The sequence below is a fragment of the Odocoileus virginianus genome, chromosome 9, assembly GCF_023699985.2.
Source record: "Odocoileus virginianus isolate 20LAN1187 ecotype Illinois chromosome 9, Ovbor_1.2, whole genome shotgun sequence".
NCBI lineage: Eukaryota > Metazoa > Chordata > Mammalia > Artiodactyla > Cervidae > Odocoileus > Odocoileus virginianus.
The window spans coordinates 53,056,719-53,076,530 of record NC_069682.1 but is presented as its reverse complement, the minus strand read 5'-3'; the positions used below and the strand labels follow the sequence as shown (position 1 = coordinate 53,076,530).

The 19,812-nt window shown below is 44.6% G+C and overlaps 1 long non-coding RNA gene across 1 annotated transcript; it reads left to right on the top strand.

Moving 5' to 3' along the window:
* The first annotated feature begins 15,071 nt into the window (after positions 1–15,071).
* On the top strand, positions 15,072–17,931 carry LOC110145027 (uncharacterized). Its single transcript, XR_002316059.2, has 3 exons — positions 15,072–15,369; positions 16,252–16,335; positions 17,566–17,931. It is a non-coding gene; the product is annotated as an uncharacterized lncRNA (long non-coding RNA).
* The last annotated feature ends 1,881 nt before the right edge of the window (positions 17,932–19,812 follow it).

The window sequence follows — 19,812 nt, the reverse complement described above, 5'->3', positions numbered from 1 at the left end:
TTAAGGTCCAATTAGCTTCATTTTTTTCACTCCTCATTCCACTTTGAGGAGAAAGAACTAGGACATGGGAAGTTAAGTCCATGTGAACAAATGTTTGAATATCGGTTAGACATCCAACAAATACAGATCTAAAGATCAGCTTTTACTCTGAGGGTAGATGCAACCTAGATTCCTAGTCTTCATTGACCTCTATAACCAGTGGAATGAAAGAGCATGAATACTGCTGCTGGGAACCAAAGAGTTTTCAGATCTGGTTTTGTTCTTATTTAGTCACTAAGTCATGTCCAACTCTCTTCAATCCGCTAGACTACAGCACGCTAGGCTCCTCTGACCTCCACTATCTCCTGGAGTTTTCTCAGATTCATGGCCATTGAGTTGGTGAGGCCATCCAACCAGCTCATCCTCTGCCGCCCCTTCTCCTCCTGCCTTCAATCTTTCGCAGTGTCAGGGTCTTTTCCAATGAGTTGGCTCTTAGAATCAGGTGGACAAAGTATTGGAGCTTCAGCTTCGGCATCAGTCCTTCCAATGAATATTCAGGGTTGATTTCCTTTAGGATTGATGGGGATGCACCAAATCTGAAAGGCTGTTTTGCATCTTCTTCTTTGTAGAGGAAATTGAGAACCAGAGGATGTGGTCCTGGCTTGAGTCAGAAGTAAGGATGTGACTGATATCAAAGCCTCAACATCCAACATGCTTGCCATGACATGACCGGATTCTGCCTCTGAAATTGTCCATTATCTCCACTCTCCTTGATAAGAGTGTCAAGAGGATCAATATATTTTATAAAGATTTTCTGCATCAGGGTTGGGAAATATCAATGGAATTCTGGTTAACTGGAAATCAGCCAGAAAAATATATTATCCAGACTAACCCATCCTCCAAATGTTCCAGTTAATCTAGGTGTGATTGTGTCAGTTTTTCAAAAAGAAAACTCTCTCAAGACATTTGGACTCAAATAGATGTGATTGGTGCCTATGTGGTCCCATAATTTATGTACTTGAATTGCTGCTCTGTGGGCAATTTGGCAGGGATCACAAGCATAGACAAAGAAGATGTTAACAGCAAAAAAGACATCCCCAAAAGCATTTGGAAGACAAACACTTCACATCTTCATTTATAAGACAACCTGATGCAGGGAGAGAATAAATTAATTTAAAAACCTCCTGCACAAAGAAAATAATGGAAAAATACACTACAAATAGTTATCACTTTTGTGCTAAAAACAAGTGACTTAGAGAAAACAGCTGATGGAGCTGAATGTTTTAGTCTTATTATCTTTCTCTGGTTTTAAATTCTTAGGGGAGAAAGAGAGAACAGAAGAAAAAAGAGAAGCTTTCATTGTTTCAACAAACATTTGCTGAGTACTTAGTATGTTGCCAGGCACTAGGACTTTCTGTGACTTTTTATACTTTTAAAATTACTTTCAGTAGAGAACTTCTAGATAGCTCACTGCTGATTCCAACAGTTCTAGAAAGGCCCTTCTTCTCAAGTTTTTGCCAAAACTGTCAGCTTTAGAGACGCAGTTGGGAATCTCACTTAGTGTCCCCCTGTCCACTGCCACCAGGAGCCTGAATTTTAGGGCTTGATCCATCCTAGACTTAAGGGGCATCTATTTTCTAGGAGAGGCTTATGAGCCTCAGGTTAGCTTTTCCCGTAAGCAGACTCTGAAACAGAGGTTAGTGCCTGAGATCTATCAGGAAATGCTCTTAAGGTCCAGCCCTGTGCAAAGGAGAATGAGGAAACACGTTGGGCAGAGGGAGAAGCTGAACTCTAACACAGACTTTGACAGCCTTGGCCAACCTGTGGAATGCTCTGGAGATGGGGTGTGACCTTGGGGAGGCAGCTCTCTGCAGCTGAGTCAGTCGCCATAGGCACGGACAGTGCCTGCCGGCAGCACGTCCAGGGGCTGGGGCAACAGTCCTTCACTAGAGGAGATCTGGTGGTACCTCACAGTATCCACCACAGTGAGGTTCCACTGCGGGTGCATCTACCCTCTCTCCTGCCCTCCCTCCCCCAGCCTCCCTTCCTCCCTTCTTTCCATCCCCCTCCCCTTCTTCCTCCCTTCCATGCATCCAACAAACTATTTATTGAACACCTGCCATCCGCTAGGCACAACCTGGTAGAGATGTCGTGAAACAAAATATTGCACGTTATTTACTTACAATTTTTCAAATGCTAAAAGGGGCCATACCAGGTGAGAAAAGAACTGGGGAAACCCGCAGAATCAGGGTACCTTGAGACTGAATGCTGAGGGATGAATTAGAATGAGAGGAAAGTGGAAGTTCCAGGTGGAGGGAGATTTGAGGGGCAGGAACTGAAAAGACAATGGTATGGCCCCCGGCACAGAGGGGGACAGGTGTGTGGACTGGGGAGCAGGAAGTGAGACTGCAGGAGGCAAGGCCGGACCTGGGGCAGAGTTTATTTTATGGGCAGAGTTAGAGTATATTTTATCCTAAACGTTATGACTGAGAAATTCACACCGTGCTTGGGGATCTAGGAAGGAAGGTTCTTCTGGAACTGAAAAGCTGAAAATTGACCTAAAATGTAAATGCACACTCCTGTCTACAAGGTGTATACTGTTCCTGAGAATGGGAGGTACCTAAGATGAAAGTAGCATCTTCCAACCAGCTCAAGGGGGAGTTGTGTAGAGCTGCATAAAACTCTTTATGGACCTATTTAGGGTTTTGTGTCGGCATCTTTTTTAACCTGACTTTCCCCCCTGCCTTCTTTAATTTTCACAACAGCTCACCCCAACTGTTAATATGTGAATAATCTAAGCCTTAAAACAAAATACTTAAAGGGTCCGTTGACCCCAAGGCTTGAGAACTGCTGTCCATAAACCCTCTAATAAAGGAGTAGATGGCTTTAATCGCCTTGCAGTTTTTACAGTCATCTGGATGGAAAGATGAAAGGGAAAAAGTCACTGTAATAACAGAAGATTCCGAATGCCTGCCGTCCAGTGTTGAATCTTGTGAGACGCGTGAAGCGAGATGATCTCTTCTGACTTACGTAGGGACAGAAGTGAGACACACTGGGATCTGATAAAATTCCAGAGGCTTAGATTTGTATTTGGAGTCTTCCTCTTTCTCTCTCATTCTCTCTTCATTGAGATGAGGAAGCATTTGAAAAACAAGCCTGTTTTTGGCTTGAGAAGGAGCAGTTCTATCCTACATGTGGTCTCACCCAGGACTCACTCAGAACACCCTACCCACCGAGGCTGCTTTATTTTGTTCAGTCATCTTCAGTCTGATTTCACAGAAAGTTTGTAAAGCTTAACCTTTTCCATTAGTAGCTGAGTCCTCCCCCTTCCCCAATAGAGATCAGCCAATTAAAAAAAACAATTCCTGGGTCAGTGTAGATGAGTCATCTTTTGTTTGATACTTATAAAAAATGGTCCACATCTGACGAGGAAGGCACCCGGGAACAAGCACTTCAAAATGTGCTGCCTTCAAAGCGTCAGAAGAGAACCCTTCAGGGCTGGGAGCCTGGGAACAGAAGGTGCATATTGGTTTTTAATTAAGAGAACTGTTGAGAAGGAAGAACATTTAACATTTTATCTACCGGTGGCTTCATGGCCACATGAAGCACCTGGGTGGCGAAGATGGGCTTGTTGCCCTGATTGTCCTCATACCTGCCTTGGTCTGTGCAACTGACCCAAAGCTAAATGCTTCCCACCAAGGGGTGGGGTGATTAGAAATGATCGTGGACTCCAGTGCTGTGACAACTCAATTTTCACCAGCGGTGCGGGAAGCAAAGCTGTAGTCCCCCTCCTGCGGGACACGTCGGCCACAAAACATTAACAGAGCTGGAGAAGTAGCGGTTCATTGCTTGGAGAGACCCGCAGACCTGGGAACATGTGAAGGGCGCTATAGGACCAAGGATCGGACCCTCACTACACAGATTTCAACACAATTTCATCTGAGGGAGAAAGAGCTTCTAAGAGCATGAATGGAGGGGAAAAAAACCCTATGGGTTGTACTTTGATTTTATAACCAGATTGTTGGAAATTACTGACAGATTGAATAAAATAATACGCTTTGGAGCAGCAGGGAGCGTCAAGGTGGAAGTCTAATTGCTTTCTACCCTAAACCTAGGAGCTGGGGGGTGAGGTGGGAGGAGCTATGTTATTAATCACTCCTGTGGTCACTGCTTGGCATTTTCCTGCATAGTGGGAGGAAATGTCATTTTCAATTACATACATATGAATTTCAGATGACACCTGCTGTACCAGAGGGAAGAATTTGTGTGGATAGAGAGTTACAGCCCATCTCTGGATGCACTTGGGCAGAACCACATCACCCGATAAAACAGTGCAATTATAGAGCATCAGGGGTGGGCTCGGGGAGGTGGTAAAAAGCCCCCATCTGCAAGAACCCAACATGGTCAGCTCTCTCTCGGAGCATGTGCTGTTGTCCTTCCTGCAAAGCCTTTACCGTAGCCCTGGCCTGAATAGACTGCAGATCTGCTCTGAATATGAAATACCTCTGGGGGCATTCAGCCATTTTCTACCCTGCAAGTCAGAGAGACAAAAGGCAGATTGTGTCTGTATTTAAATGATCTTTCAGGGGTTCACTAAATGTCAAGATAAGATGAAGGTCAGCGAGGGAAGGTTTTTCTGAATTAATATGAATGCTTTAGCATCCAAGTTTGAAAGGTAGTTTTCTGTTAAGCTTCCAGGGCTTTCTTCCGGTATTCAAAAGACAAGGATTTTGTGATAGGGTTGATTCTTTGAACAAGAAAGTCTTGGGGCTTTCATGGAGAAGAGACCCTCAAAAACATCAAGCATATCTGATTTGCTTACAAGTAACTACTGTGGATCCAGCCCGTTTCTGGACATCTGAGATTCCAAGACCAAGTTAGACCTATTTCTGCTAACAGGAAGGCTCAAAATAAGATGTGTTCAATTATATCCGCCTGAGTTGGAATGCTGATGTTGTGATGGGGCCCACCCGCCATGCACATTTGTGGAGAACAAACAAAACATACACATGTAAAGGAGAGGGGTGAAAGGTCACATCAGCACAGGTCTCTCACTCTTTGACCAAAAAAGTGGGTAGTTGATCCAAACGACTTGCAGCTGGCGCTATGCTCTGAGGCCAAGCAAAAGCAGAGGCCTGTGTCTCACACTTAAAAAAAACATCTGTGGGCCACTTTTGGCTCAAAATATGCCAAGAGTTTGCAACTCACCTGTTCCCATTTGCTGGTTCAAAAGAAAAAAAAAAAAAAGGAAAAATCCAGCATATTAGAATTCATGGGAGGACATGGTGGTGTTCTGAGACCCTGGCAACTGGATTTCTTTTGTTTTATTAGCATAAGTGAATTATTAATTCAGCATAAAAGGAACATAGATCTTTGTCATATAAGAATTGCCAATACCACAAGGGACCTTCACAAGCTAGGATGAAAATAATATCTTACTTACATTTGCATAATGCTTTGCAATTCCTGAGGCCCTGCCATATACTCTGGTGGCTGGTGGATTTAGCTCTGGTGGTTGCCTGGAATGGAGTTTTGTCCCATGCAGGATAGCAGGGTGATTTGACTTCATTACCGTCAAGCCCCCTATCAGAGATAAACACACTAAATTCAATCAGAAGCACCCAGGCAGGGAGGAAAGTCATTAATATTTAGCTTTTTTTTTTTTTTAATTCCCAAACTCCACCAAACATTTCCAGATTGTGCCTTTGAGACTTAAGGGACATGGCCCAACTTTGGGGAGTGGTCCAGTCTGAGCCTTCCTCAGCTCCACCCATTCTTTTATCCCTAATGGGACAGAGATGTTCACCACGGTGACCAGCTTGTCTTGGTTTGCCTGGAACTTGCCCCATTTTAGGACTCGAAGTGTAACATCCCAGGGTCCTCCTCAGTTCTGGGCAAAATAGGAAGATTGGTCATCCTGCATTTGCCAAATTTCTGATATCACACATGTTGTGCCCATTATGGCCCTCTCCTGCAATGCTGAAGACCCAGGTTCCATCCCTAGGTGGAGAAGATACCCTGGAGGAGGAAATGGCAAGCCACTTCAGTACTCTTGCCTGGAGAATCCCAATGACAGAGGAGCCTGGTGGCCTACAGTCCATGGGGTCACAAAAAGTTGGACTCGACTGAGTGACTAACAGTAACGTATTTATAAATCATTATCCACTCATATGCTGATGAACACAGATTGCTTCTATGTCTTGGTTATTATAAATAATGCTGCTATGAACATTGGGGTGCATGGATCTTTTCAAATTAGTGTTGTTCTTTTTTTCAGACATCTACCCAGGAGTGGGATTGCTGGGTCACATGGTAGTTCTAGTTTTAGTTTTTTGAGAAACCTCCATAATGTTCTCTACAGTGGACGCACCAATTTACATTCCCATCAACAATGCACGAGGGTTCCTTTTTCTCCACATATAGAAATGTGTTTTCCCTGAGAAGCCAGAAGTTTGTGGACAAAACAGCCCCAAAGGCAATGACCTCAGAAGGGCCCGTCTCTGTGAAGACGTCTGACCCACCCTAGAAGTCGACGGCTTAGAACACAGTAAGCCTCCTCTTCCTGGGCAGTTCTGGGAAGAACCAGAAGGTTGTACTGAGGAGGATTTAGTAGCTAAAGCTGATAGAAAAAGAAAATAAATGAATAAAAGAAAGTAATCACTGTCTTTCAGAATGTAGCCTGAAAAATAACAACATAATCCTGATTTCATAATAATTCAAACCAGATGAAGAGAACTTCACATCTACCGCACACCAATTGATTTCTAACCAATTATTGTGGAGGTAATCCATCTGTCATCCACCCATCCATCATCCATGCACCCACCAACAGCCTCCAGGAAGGGGAGGTGGGGGTGCTGAGCACAGGCTACAAAGTCAGGCAAGACTGGAGCCAAATTCCTTTTTTTCCCCCACATATCAGATCTATGATTTGGGGCAACTTACTAACTTTCTCTGAGCCTCAGTTCTCTCACCTGTACATGTGGGATTCCCAGGCAGCGCTAATGGTTAAGAATCTATTGACCAGGGCAGGAGATGCAAGAGATGTGGGTTCATCCCTGGGTTGATTCCTTGGAGGAGGGCATGGCAGCCCACTCCAGTATTCTTGCCTGGAGAATCCCATGGACAGAGGAGCCTGGTGGGCTACAGTCCATAGAGTTGCAAAGTAAATGGGGGTAGTGATCGTCTCGGCTTCGCAGGGTTAAATGCACATAAAGTCCTAAATGCTCAGAGCCTAACACACAGAAGGTTCTCACTCACCACAAGCCCTCTCCTCAATTTTCGAAGAACAAGACTCAGGGCACCATCAGCTGGTGGCCACAGAGGCAGGGTCAAGGTGTGTGACGGCAGAGTCCTTGCGGTCCATCCGTGGCGTGTTCACTGACATTTTCCCTTTCAACTAACATGTCTACTTTTAGACCTTTGTCTTAAAAAAGTACATTGACAGGTGCACCAAGGCAGTTTTAGTAGAATGCAGGATAAATGCCCACTAGCAGGTAAACAGTTCAATAAACCAGAGTACATCTATTCAAGACATATGCTTCAAAAAAAAAAAAAAAAGACTTATGCTTCAGGGTCCAAAAGAATGAGTCGATTGATAAATATGGTAGGGAAGGGCCACCGAGTTTAACATAAGAGTGTTTATCCGATGTCCCCATTTTTATAAAAACAAACAAGAAGGAATAATGTGTTCGAACAGAGCCTAGAGGAAAACAGTGGAATACACAGGACGATGTATCACACAGCAGTTGGTAAGTTGAAAGGTTGACTTTTCCGGGGGAGGGTGATGTCATAAGAAGCATGGTCATATAATTCAGCAGCCAACAGAATCCCCTTGGGGTATCACCGGGGACTTTCCTTGGCGTTGAAGAACACTCAGGACCCTCATTGGCTGGTGACAAAATCCCAGGCAAATCTGCTTGGTTCACACCCTCCTCCCCCAAACCCATACTCACTGGGACTCTGATTAAGCCAGGCTTGAACCAGGGAGGGAAGGCCTCTCCTAAAGAACCTTGCAGGTAAGGAGCCAGCTGTGGGGATGAAGTACCTCCCAAGCTGTCATGGGAGAAAAGGGAGACTGAAGGCTGAGGAAGCAGAACCCATAGTGCCCAGCACGGTCCATGGCATGTTTTTGCAGCACTGGAAGTTTATAGATCTGAATGTCATTGGGAGAAATTCACTGGAATGATGCCAACACCAGAAGCAAGGGGACCTTCCAAGAAATCCCCGTGGATAAGGCTGGAGGCTGCTGAGGACTCAGAAAATAATTAACATGGTGAAGAGGGAAAAGAGGGAAGGGACCACGGGCCCCAGGTGGTGAAAGGGTGTGTTTTCTTCCTTGCATGGGGCGACGGAGTGTGCTTTGAAGAGCCGGCCATAGGGACCGTGGAGTGAGATGCTCTGGAAGGAGGGTTTGCTTATCCTAATTGGAAGCAGCTGCGGGTCTTGGACTTCGCAGAGAGGCAGAAAGTTTGGTGTCTCGATGGTGTGAGAGGTTACTCTGGATGATTTCCTGCTGCCCAGGCCCCACAGAATTGGAATGATTTTTCAACCTCCTTAGGCATCCAAGACTTCCCCAGAATTCTGAGGAGGTCTCTGAACATCCCTTTAAATCAATCTGGTGATGTTTTCCCGAGCTCCCAGGCCTTGTTGGCTTGCTCTCTGCCCTTCAGAGCAACCTGGGTGACTCAACTTTTCAAGCAGAGAAATGACCCCTTCAAGATCTGCTCTCAGGAGCCCTGGGAGGGTTTCCATGGTGTTAACAGGAGCCTCAGAGCAGGGTGGGACTAACTGCTAGAATGATGAGCAGGTTAGGAGACAATGAGTTTTGACTGCCCTGGGTAGTGGTCTCACCATCAAATTGGGGCAGTTAAAAATCCTACCTCAAAGTGTTCTATTTTTTTTTTAAAGCAAGCTTTCTAATTTAAATATATTTTTTATTTTAATATAGTTCAGATTTACAGAAAAGTTGCAAAGATAGTACAGACAGTGCCCATCAACCTTTACCCAATGTCCCCTATTTTTCACATCTTTTGTTTCTGTAGTACATTGGTGACAATGACAGTTCCAACATGGGACTATGTACAAAACTCCACAGTTTATTCAGATGTCACTAGTTTTCATCTAATGTCCCTTTGCAGGTCCAAGACCCCATCCTGGTCACCCCTTTGCATTTGGTCATTATCATGTCTCCTTAGGCTCCTCTGGGCTGTGATGATCTTGACAGTTTGGAGGAGGATTGGCCAGTTGCTTTGTGGCTTGTCCCTCCATTTGGGTTTGTCTGATGTTTTCCTCATGATTGACTTCCCTGGTGGCTCAGATGGTTAAAAAAAAAAATCTGCCTGCAATGCAGGAGACCTGAGTTCGATCCCTGGGTCAGGAAGATCCCCTGGAGAAGGGAACGGCTGGCTACCTACTCCAGTATTCTTGCCTGGAGAATTCCATAGATAGGTGGGCTACAGTCCATGGGGTCGCAAAGAGTCAGATATGATTGAGTGATTAATAGCTTTGAGGGGCTTCCCTGGTGTTTTCCTAGGGATTAAGCTGCAGTGGGCTTTGCGGAGGGGATCACATAGGTGAAGGGCCCTTCTCATCACATCATATTAGGAATTAATGCCATCCTATAGCTTGATCATGGGACGTCATTGTGAGGATTCAATTACATCATGCTTGTAAGTTGCTTGGAAGAGTTCCTGGACCCTAGAAAATCTGTGATGATTAGACAAATGAACTAACAATGGAGCAAGTGGTTATTGAGGATTTTCACTTTGTCAGTTTGTGTGTCTGTTTCAAAGACAAATCAGCCCCCATTCCTACCCTCCAGGACACTCCAGCCATGAATGTAGAAAACCACCTCCAACTCCAGTCCATAATGCTTTGCTCACGATGCCTTTCTTCAGCTATTTCTGAGTTAGGGCTGTAACTGCTGGCAACTGGAGTGTGTGGGAAACCAGAACATGAACCAACACAGCAATTTCTGGTCGGGGATGAATAGCCGCACAGACAAAGGGATGGCAACTTACAGAACCACCGCTCAGCATGCAGTGGAGACAGCGGGTACAAGAAGTGGGGGATCCTTCTGAAGGAGCTCTCAGTGGAACCCAGAGGCTGAGAGGAACACCCGCAGGGTGTCTTGCATTGGTTTCTACCTTAACTTGGAAGCACCCTTCCAAAATGGCCATTGTTGATTTCCTTGAATGCAAAAACAGGGACAGTCCTAGGGGAATGTTCTTTCTCTCCAGTTCTCTCCAACTTAGGTTGATGAGACTTTGGGTAAAGGGAGATACAGAAACCAAGAAGTCCCAGTCCTCCTTCCTCAGAAAGCTCAGCTTTAGAATATGGTGACACTCAAAAGGTATAAAACATGTAAAAAGTGCTTTAAGGGAAAATAGTGCAAAACAAATGTAAGGTTTCTAAATAAAAGGTTGAGGTGATCTCACCTGTCTTTTCAGTCCCTTTTTCTCACCAGCCTGGTGACACCGTTATATTTACATGTATGTATACACACACACACACACACATACACACATACATATACATATATATGCTGCGTTGGAGTTTTTGCTGCTTCTGAGTGGCCAGACTGAAGGGAAATTTCCCTTTCTTACAAGAAATAGGCAATTTTTAGATGAAAAGCTTTTAATCAAACACAATATGGTTAGTGTGATTCCCTGACATGCAAACCTGTAGTCTCATCCTTTTTCAAAAACCTTGGAAGATATGGTTCAGGAAGTTGTTTCATTTCAGCAAACAATGGTTTTCAGAGGAGCATCTAACAAATCCCCAGCACTGATTTTGGGGGATTCTTTAGTGGCAATGAATGTCCAATTGAACTCAAATGAGTGTTTATATTTTTGGCAGGAGAAGTAACAGCGATGGGTATGTGTAGAATGTTCCTTTTGCTCTTTGCAATTATGGGAACATGTTAATCGCAGCTTCCTAATCAGAAAAGAGCTCATGACATATGTAGGATCATGGGTGAGAATGGATACTAGGAGAAACCAATTATTTTTTATTTTTGAGGGCAAGGGGAAGATGTTAGCTTAGCATTTGTGGACTTATAAATGGACTTAGGACTGATAAATGCTCCAAAGCTCACCAGACATCTTTTCAGCACAGCTCTAATGGGCAACGCTGTAAGGAACATTTCCAAGTGGAGTTACTTTGCACAATGTACATGTTTAAGCTCAAGAGTTTGTATAAATTACATTTATTTTCACTATGATTTTCCAGAGAGAAGTTCAAACCTCAGAGGCATAGTAATCAATCCTAGAGCTAGCAGACAATAGAAAATCAAAGGGTTCCAGCATTGCTTTTTTCCTTTTCTCCCAGCCTCCACTGATGAGGAGCAGAAGCTCTGCTCAGATCAGGCAGAGCATCTCAGTAGGACAAAGCCCATAAAATGAATGCATACCTGAGGTTTTTTTTTTCCCCCAACACCTGAATTTTTGTTTGCAGACATGTTGGCCCAAGTGAGCAAAGTTAGAGTAAGCATACCAGGGGTACTCATCAAAAGTTTTTATTGTTCAGTCACTCAGTCGTGTCTGACTCTTTGCGACCCCAAGAACTGCAGCACACCAGGCTTCCCTGTCCTTCACCACCTCCTGGAGCTTGCACAAACTCAAGTCCATTGAGTCAGTGATGCCATCCACCCATCTCATCCTCTGTCACCCCCTTCTCCTCCTGCCCTCAATCTTTTCCAGCATCAGGGTCTTTTCCAATGAGTCTATTCTTTGCATCAGGTGGCCAAAGTACTGAAGCTTCAACTTCAGCATCAGTTCTTTCAATGAATATTTGGGGTTGATTTCCTTTAGGGTTGACTGGTTTCATCTCCTCTCTGTCCAAGGGACTCTCCAGAGTCTTCTCCAACACCAAAGTTTAAAAGCATCAAGTCTTCAGTGCTCAGCCTTCTTTATGGTCCAACTCTCAAAAGTTACGAATGTAGATTTTAGTTGCTAGAGTCACTGTGGTCCCTGTAGTGCCTCAACTGATTTGAATTGGGTTTTGTGTCTTGTCATCTAAACCTCCCTGGTTCCTAAACACAAAGCCTGGTTTGCAAAGGGCTTCTCTGTAGGCATTCCTGTCTGAATGACTGAGAGCTTTAAAGGACACTATCCTGTCCAGGATTCCCAGCCTTGGCACATTGATGTTTGGGGCCAGAGGCTTCCTTGTAGCTCTGCTTTGTGCAATGGAGGAGTTTATCAGCACCTCTGGCCTCCATCCAGTAGATGCCAACAACCAGCCTCCCTCCCCCGAGTGTCTGTCACCAAGTCCAAGCTCATTCTGCTTGCCACATGACAGGCCAATAAATTGGGAGATAAGTTTCCTAAACTTTTTATTTATATTGGGCTTCCCTGGTAGCTCAGATGGTAAAGAATCTGCCTGCAATGCAGGAGACCTGGGTTCAATCCCTGGGTTGGGAAGATCTCCTGGAGGAGGAAATAACAACCCACTTCAGTATTCTTGCTTGGAGAATCCCATGGACAGAGGAGCCTGGAGGGCTAAGTCCATGGGGTCACAAAGAGTCAGACAAGACGGAGCAGCTAACACTTTCATTCTCATAGCCAAGTAACAATGTTGTGATAGTTTTATATGAACAGCAAAGGGACTCAGGCACACATATATTAATACATGTATCCATTCTCCCCCAAACTCCCCTCCCATTAAAGATGCCACATAATATTGATCAGAATTCCATGTGAGAAATAAGATCTTGACCCAAGAAATAAGATCATTTCAATTCACTTTATCTCATTTTATTTTATTTTTTGGTGTTCTCATCCAGTCCATGTGGTACTTTTTAAAGGAGATGTTCAATAAATTCTTCAGAATGAGATATTGCTGGTGAGTTTACATCAGTGGTTCTCACCTAGGGGTGATGTGCCTGCCCACACTCATGCCCCCAACTGGGTAGTTGAAACAAGGACTAGTGATTTTAATGGGAAAGCTAGCAGTCTAAGAAGATGGCAGACTAGCATCTAGCATCTCAAAAAACCATCTTCGGTCTGAATTCAAACTCCTTTTACATATGAAGGATGAGGGGTCAACTGTGGTGCCAATCAATGGCTGAGTTGGGCCGCTGTAACTGGTACCTGCCTCATTGCCACTGCACCCCAGGTCTGAAGGACTTGGCTGCTCCTGCAACGTTGTCCTTTAGACCTCGGTGGAATGAGGTGTGCAGATGGCAGAGACCACGGTGGTCAGGTGGAGGGGTGTCAGGTACTGTGGGTTCAGCCCACCCTGGCCCCAACAGTCAGCTCCTGATCCCAGAGATAGCCCCAGAGCTGGTGCCCCCAGGGTGGAGCTCCTGTCTGCTTGCTAGAGCAGTGCAGTTGGGTGGGTGGCAGGAGTGGGCTGGCCTGATGGGCTAGGAGGGGCTGTGGACAGAGAGGTCCTTGCCTCAATGGAGCACTTGGGCCAGTGCACTCAGTCCAATGTCACGGAAGGAAGGGCTGATTACACATCAGGTGGGGGTGGGGGAGGCCACCACTGCATGGTGACAATCAGAAATGTCTTCAGACACTACCCAGTGTCCCCTGGGAGTCAGACACACCACTCCCAGGTGAGAACCACAGATATAAACACACTTTCAATACCTCATTTTGAAGAATTTACTGAGCAACTCTTATTAAAAAAAAGTATTGGATGAGAACACCAAAAAATAAAATGAGATAAGGTAAATTGATCTTATTTTTTGTGTCAAGATCTTATTTCTCGTGTCCCTTTTGGTTTAGGAGAGGTTTTGTAATAGAACGTGGCCCAGTACAGACCATTGCTATGGGCCATTACCCCTCCTACCCCACCAAGCTGTTACCAGGTGATGGTTACTGCAGAACAGTTAGGGGTCCCCGCTCAGCTATTGGTCATCCCTGCAGTGGCCCCTCCCACAAGCAACTGACTGTCAGGGAGGGACCATTAGTGGTCCTTCTCAGCCATTGGTCAGCCCTGCAGTGGCCCCTCCCACAAGCTACTGACTGTCAGTGAGGGATTATTAGTGATCCTGCTCAGCCGTTGGTCAGCGCTGCAGTGGCCCCTCCCACAAGCAACCAACTGTCAGTGAGTGACCCTTAGTCTGGGCATTCAGCCAAAGGCCTGTGGAATGGTGGTCCTCAGACTGAGAGTGAGGTAAGAGGTGGAACCTGGCCTTTTCCCTGAGGCCCTCCAGTTCTCCTGGCCTTGGCCCAGTGGGTGAGCGAGGAGCCTGAGGCACAGGCTGCGGGCTGTGTCCTGCAAGTTCCAGAGCCCTTGCCAAGGCTGCCCACTGCTGGGCCCTGGCCTTGAGGTAGCTGTGGTGACCGTCTCCCCCATCCCTGCCTCAGCCACCTCATGGCAGCGGCTTTCTGCATCGGGTGCAGCCTACTGGCTCCCTCTTTACAGGCAGCCTGAGGAGCCTGAAGGCCAATTGAGTCCCGGGTGCCTGGCTCCCTCAGCGATGGCAGCTGGACAGGATCTGGGGACCTGGACCTTCTTGTCAGAACAGAGACTAACATTCGTTTGGTAGAGACTTACCAGAACATCATTACCTGACCATGACCTGACCTCAAGAACAAAGGCTCTGACGCCAAGCTGTTTGCAACCTTGTGCCTCCTTCACCTTTCAAAAGGGTTTTGCCGAGAGCCTTCCAGGACCGGAAGGCTGGTTATTTTTATTTAATAAATTAATTAAAAGGCTGGTAATTAATTAATCTAATCTAATTAATGTATTTATTTTGGCCCTGCTGGGTCTTCATTGCTGTGCAGGCTTTCCCTAGTTGTGGCGAGTGAGCTTCTCATTGTGGGGGCTTCTCTCATCCTGGAGCAAAGGCTCCAGGGCACAGGTTCAGTAGTTATGGGGCACAGGCTTAGTTGCCCCCGTGCATGTGGGATCTTCCTGGACCAGGGATCAAACCCATGTATCCTGTATTGGCAGGTGAGTTCTTTACCCCTGAGCCACCAGGGAAGTCTGAGTTTGGTGTTTGTAAGGAATGAGCCGCCGTCTCCTTGCGGGGCCCTGCAGTAAAGCTTTCTCTATTCCATTCTTGGATGTTTTGGTCTTGTTTGGCCTCACAGTGCAGTGGACACTGTGCCTCTGCCCTCAGTCGCAGAGGTGTGTCCAGCTCTTTGTGACCCCATGGACTATAGCCTGCCAGGCTCCTCTGTCCGTGGGGAGTCTCCAGGAAAGAATACTGAGTGGGTTGCCATGCCCTCCTCCAGCAGATCGTCCCAAGGGATCAAACCCAGGTCTCCCGCATTGCAGGTGGAGTCTTTATCATCTGAGCCACTTTGTATTTCGGCAGTTTGCCATCTTCAGTTGCCAATGCAGAAGCTGATCCAAGCCATTTATACTCCAGAAGCTTTGGGAGAAAAAATTGGTTTCATTCAACGGAAGCTGCCAGTCACCCTCCACCCTCTGGTATGTTTCGGAGTCTTTGAATTTCTTACCAGAGTCTTCCTGTCCCACTCTGTCTGTATCCTTCTCTCTCTTAATAATGAAGGGGTTTCGAGGAGGGAGAAGTATGCTTATCATCCTAATTGTACTTATTTAGAACGTCGAACTCCTCTCAAGATGACAGATTTGCTCTCTGTAAAAGTTCTGCAGCAGAAGGTTTATCAGTTTTCAGGTTTATCCTGAAATTAACTGGGTCCTGTCACAGAATGCAGGCTTCCGTTTTCTCTAGTCTGCAGGTAGGAGAAGTCCCAGAACTGGCCTTGCCAGGTGATGCTTCCATCAGCTTTAGCTCACAGGGATGCAACCTTGTAGGCTCTCCATGAAGCACCTTAGTTTCCCACTTTTTAAAAAAATTGGAGTATTAATTGCTTTACTATGTTGTGTTAGCTTCTGCTGTACAGCAAAGTGAACCATCCATATGTATACATATATCCCCTCCCTCCTGAATCTCCTTCCCACTGCCCCCACCCCACCCCTCTAGGTCACTGCAGGGGCTCTTGATGCTGGGCATATTTCCCTTTGCACACAGCCGTCGCCTTTGCTAAATCTGGACAGCTTTGAACTTTCATTACACCACAGAACTGGGCTCTGTTTTGTGCAGAATTGTTATTTCTCAAAGCTTGTTTGGACAACCTCTGGCCTCCCTTTTGGTTGATGTAAGGATGTTCTCCCAAGGCCCCTGCCTTCCTTCCCTGCGTGTCTGAGGCTACTTCTAACCATGAAATCTTATTTGTAAGTCTATTGTGAGGCAGAACAAAGGCACCAGGGCTGCAGAACCTCCTCAGAAGCTAGAAGCATCACCACCCCTTGCCTGATCACTCCCCACAGTGCATCTCTGTTTCCCAGAAGTGTCAGCGTCTCTGTGTTGTGGAAAAGCACTCGTGCTGAACACCAAATCTGAAAATCTTAGAGCCAGCTTGTACTTTGCATGTGAGTGTTTAATTTCATTACCCCTGCTTTGCCCAGATTTTTTTTTTATCTGCTGACACAACTTCCCAGGGACTTTTGCCACCCATCCTGAAAACACACACTTTATAGAAGCATGGGCAGGGCTGAGCTCCAGAGAACACTTTGGGCAGTCAGCAGGAACGATCATGTGTTTCTCAATGACATATGAAAAGAACAAATTTAAATTAATTTAAGTAGCCAGGACAGGAAAACAAAAACAAAAAGCCCCCAACAAGACCCATGGACCAATATGACAGATATTTAAACAGATTTGATGAGATCGATGGATGACCCAGAGATCTTGCCTGGAAGAACCCACATAGCATACATTTAAACACTGATTTTTCAAGAAACTCTAAGGGACAGGTACAAAATAAGTATTTAAGGCAAACAAAAAAGCCTTGCACACAGCAAATAATCTTGTTTCCTGTCCCTGACAACTCCATGGAGTGATTTAACCTTTAATTTGTCTGAACATCAAAGGAATCCATTCACTTGAAATATTTTCCAAAATGTCACGAAATAATGTTTCTCTTTCAAACAAAGCCCAAGCTAGCATGGAAGCCTTCATTTATATACCTATTGATATTTAAAAGTAAAATTCCCCTCCAGAGAGAGAAAGTGCTCAAAGAGAGCTTGTTTGTGTCCAAAGGCCAGAGTAGGTCAAAAATTATAATTCAAGTGACCCCAAAACAAAGGAGGTGACACCTACCAGGGAAATCAGCCTCACACAGAGGCCAGGGGGCTTTTACTGTTTCTAAGGGCAGGGTATGCAAAAGAAGTATTTTCTTGCTTTGGGGAAAGAGACCATTCCACCTAGGAAATCAGCACCTGTTGAAACGTTCCATCCAGAGTAACGTATTATTCTAAAGCAACATCTTGTGGTTTGATCGCCCCAGGCGGCAGCCACATCTGGACGGTCTCTGCTTATCATTCATGAGGAGCCACAGCTAGTGATGGGCCCTGGATTTAAATTAAAAAATCAAGGCCACCCTGGGACTTGTGCCCTCTTCCTTTATTACCATGTAACCTTTCTTCCCTGACCTTTCTCCTGACATTTTTTGTTTAAATAAGAGATTTGGAACATCTCTTTCATTTGAAACATTTATTATCTTTCAAGTCCCCCCCACCACCCTGCCTTTATTTACTTATTTATTTTAATTTATTATTATTATTATTTTATTTTAATTGGAGGCTACCCTGACTTTATAGAAATTACAGAGAAGCCTGGAAGTCAGTCCAGCAATGCATCACATTCCGAGTGCCTCGCCAGGTGCGGGGCATGGAGACACAGACCTAAAGCAGCAGTAAGATGAGGATCGAATTTCAGGGGCCCCTTTCTGAGTTACAGGCTCTGCTTCATCTCCCCCTTCAAGAGATGGTGGGAGCAATATGCTGAGCGGGTCACTGCAGACCAGCTATGCTTTGTAGAGGAGGTGGGAGGGGTTAGAAATGATTTTTTGCCCCAATTGCTCTTTCAAAGACTAACAACCCTCTGTCCGTGGACTAAAGAGCTCTGAAAAAACAAAATAACAACTTACTTGGCCACTACTGTCATCAGTAGGGCATCCCTGGTAGCTCAGCTGTTAAGATTCCTCCTGCAATACAGGAGACCTGGGTTCGATCCCTGGGTTGGGAAGATCCCCTGGAGGAGGGCAAGGCAACCCACTCCAGTATTCTTGCCTGGAGAATCCCATGGACAGAGGAACCTGGCGGGCTACAGTCCATGGGGTTGCAAAGAGTCAGACACGACTGAATGTAACTAAGCTTGCACTTTGTCAGTAACTTTGGGGGTGTATGGGAGGATTTCCACCCCCTTTTTATTTTATTTTTTAGTTATGGTTTTATATATATATACACATATATGTATATATATATATATATGTGTATATATATATACACACACATGATTTGCCATTTTACCATACATATCTATATAACATTTATCGTTTTAATCCATTTTTAGTGTACAGTTTTGTGGCATTAAGTAAAATTCTTATCGTTGCTCACCCATCACCACCATTGGAACGTTTTTTGTTGTTTAGTTGCTGATTGTTTCCGACTCTTTTCGACCCCATGGACTGTAGCCCACCAGGCTTCTCTGTCCATGGGATTTTCCAGGCAAGAATACTGGAGTGGGTTACCATTTCCTACTTCAGGGGATCTTCCTGACCCAGGGCTTGAACCTGCCTCTCATTTGTCTCCAGGCAGATGCTTGACCACTGAGTCACCTGTGAAGCCTGGAACTTGTTTTTTTTTTTTTAATTGAAGGATAATTGGTCTACAATGTTGTGTTAGTTTCTAGTGTATAGCAAAGTGATTCCATTTTAGATTCTTTTTAGACTCTTTTCCATTACAATCATTACAAGATAGTGAATATAGTTCCTTGTGCTATACAGTAGGTCTTTGTTGTTTATTTTATATACAGTGATAGGTATGTATTAATCTCAAACTCTTAATTTATCCCTTCCCACCCCCCCCTTTCCATTTTGGTAACCATAAGTTTGTTTCTTATGTCTGTGAGTCTGTTTCTGTTTTGCAAATAAATTCATTTGTATATTTTTATATATTTCACATATAAATGATATTATATAATATTTGTCTTTGTCTGACTTACTTCACTTACATGATCATCTCCAGGTCCATCCATGTTGCTGCAACAGAATAATATTCCATTGTATGCAGTATGTACCATGTTTTATTTATCCGTGCTCTCATCAGTGGGCATTTGGGTTGCTTTAACTTTCTGGCTATTGTGAATAATGCTGCTATAAACAGGGGTGTACAAATTGCTATCTCATGGTGGTTTTGATTTGCATTTCTCTAATAATTAGGGTGGAGAAGGAAATGGCAACCCACTCCAGGAACTGCCTGGGAAATCCCAAGGACAGAGGAGCCTGGCAGGCTACAGTCCATCTGGTCGCAAAAGAGTCAGACACGATGACTTAGCAACTAAGCAACCAACAGCAATGATTAGTGATTCTGCTCCTCTTTCATGTACTGATTGATCATTTGTACCTTTTCTTTGGAGAGATGTCTATTCAAGCCCTTTGCTACTTTTGAATCTATTTCTTTGTTGAATTTTAGTATTCACTACATATTTTAGATGTTAATTCCTTATCAGATATGTGCTTTGCAAATAGTTTCTCCCATTCTGCATGTTGCCTTTTTGCTCTGTTTTTTTTTTTTTTCTTTTTGCTCTGTTGATAGTGTCTTTTGATGCACAGATGTTTTTGATTTTGATGAAATCCAAATTGTTTGCCTTTTATTGACTTATAATTAATATACAATATCATATATATATCAGTTTCAGGTATATAACATAGTGATTTGATATTTTTATACATTATGAATACATTTTTACATATTATGAAATGATCACTGCAATAGACCATTCACCATCAATTACCATACAAAGCTGTTGCAATGTTGTTGACTATATTCCCTATGTGTCCATTA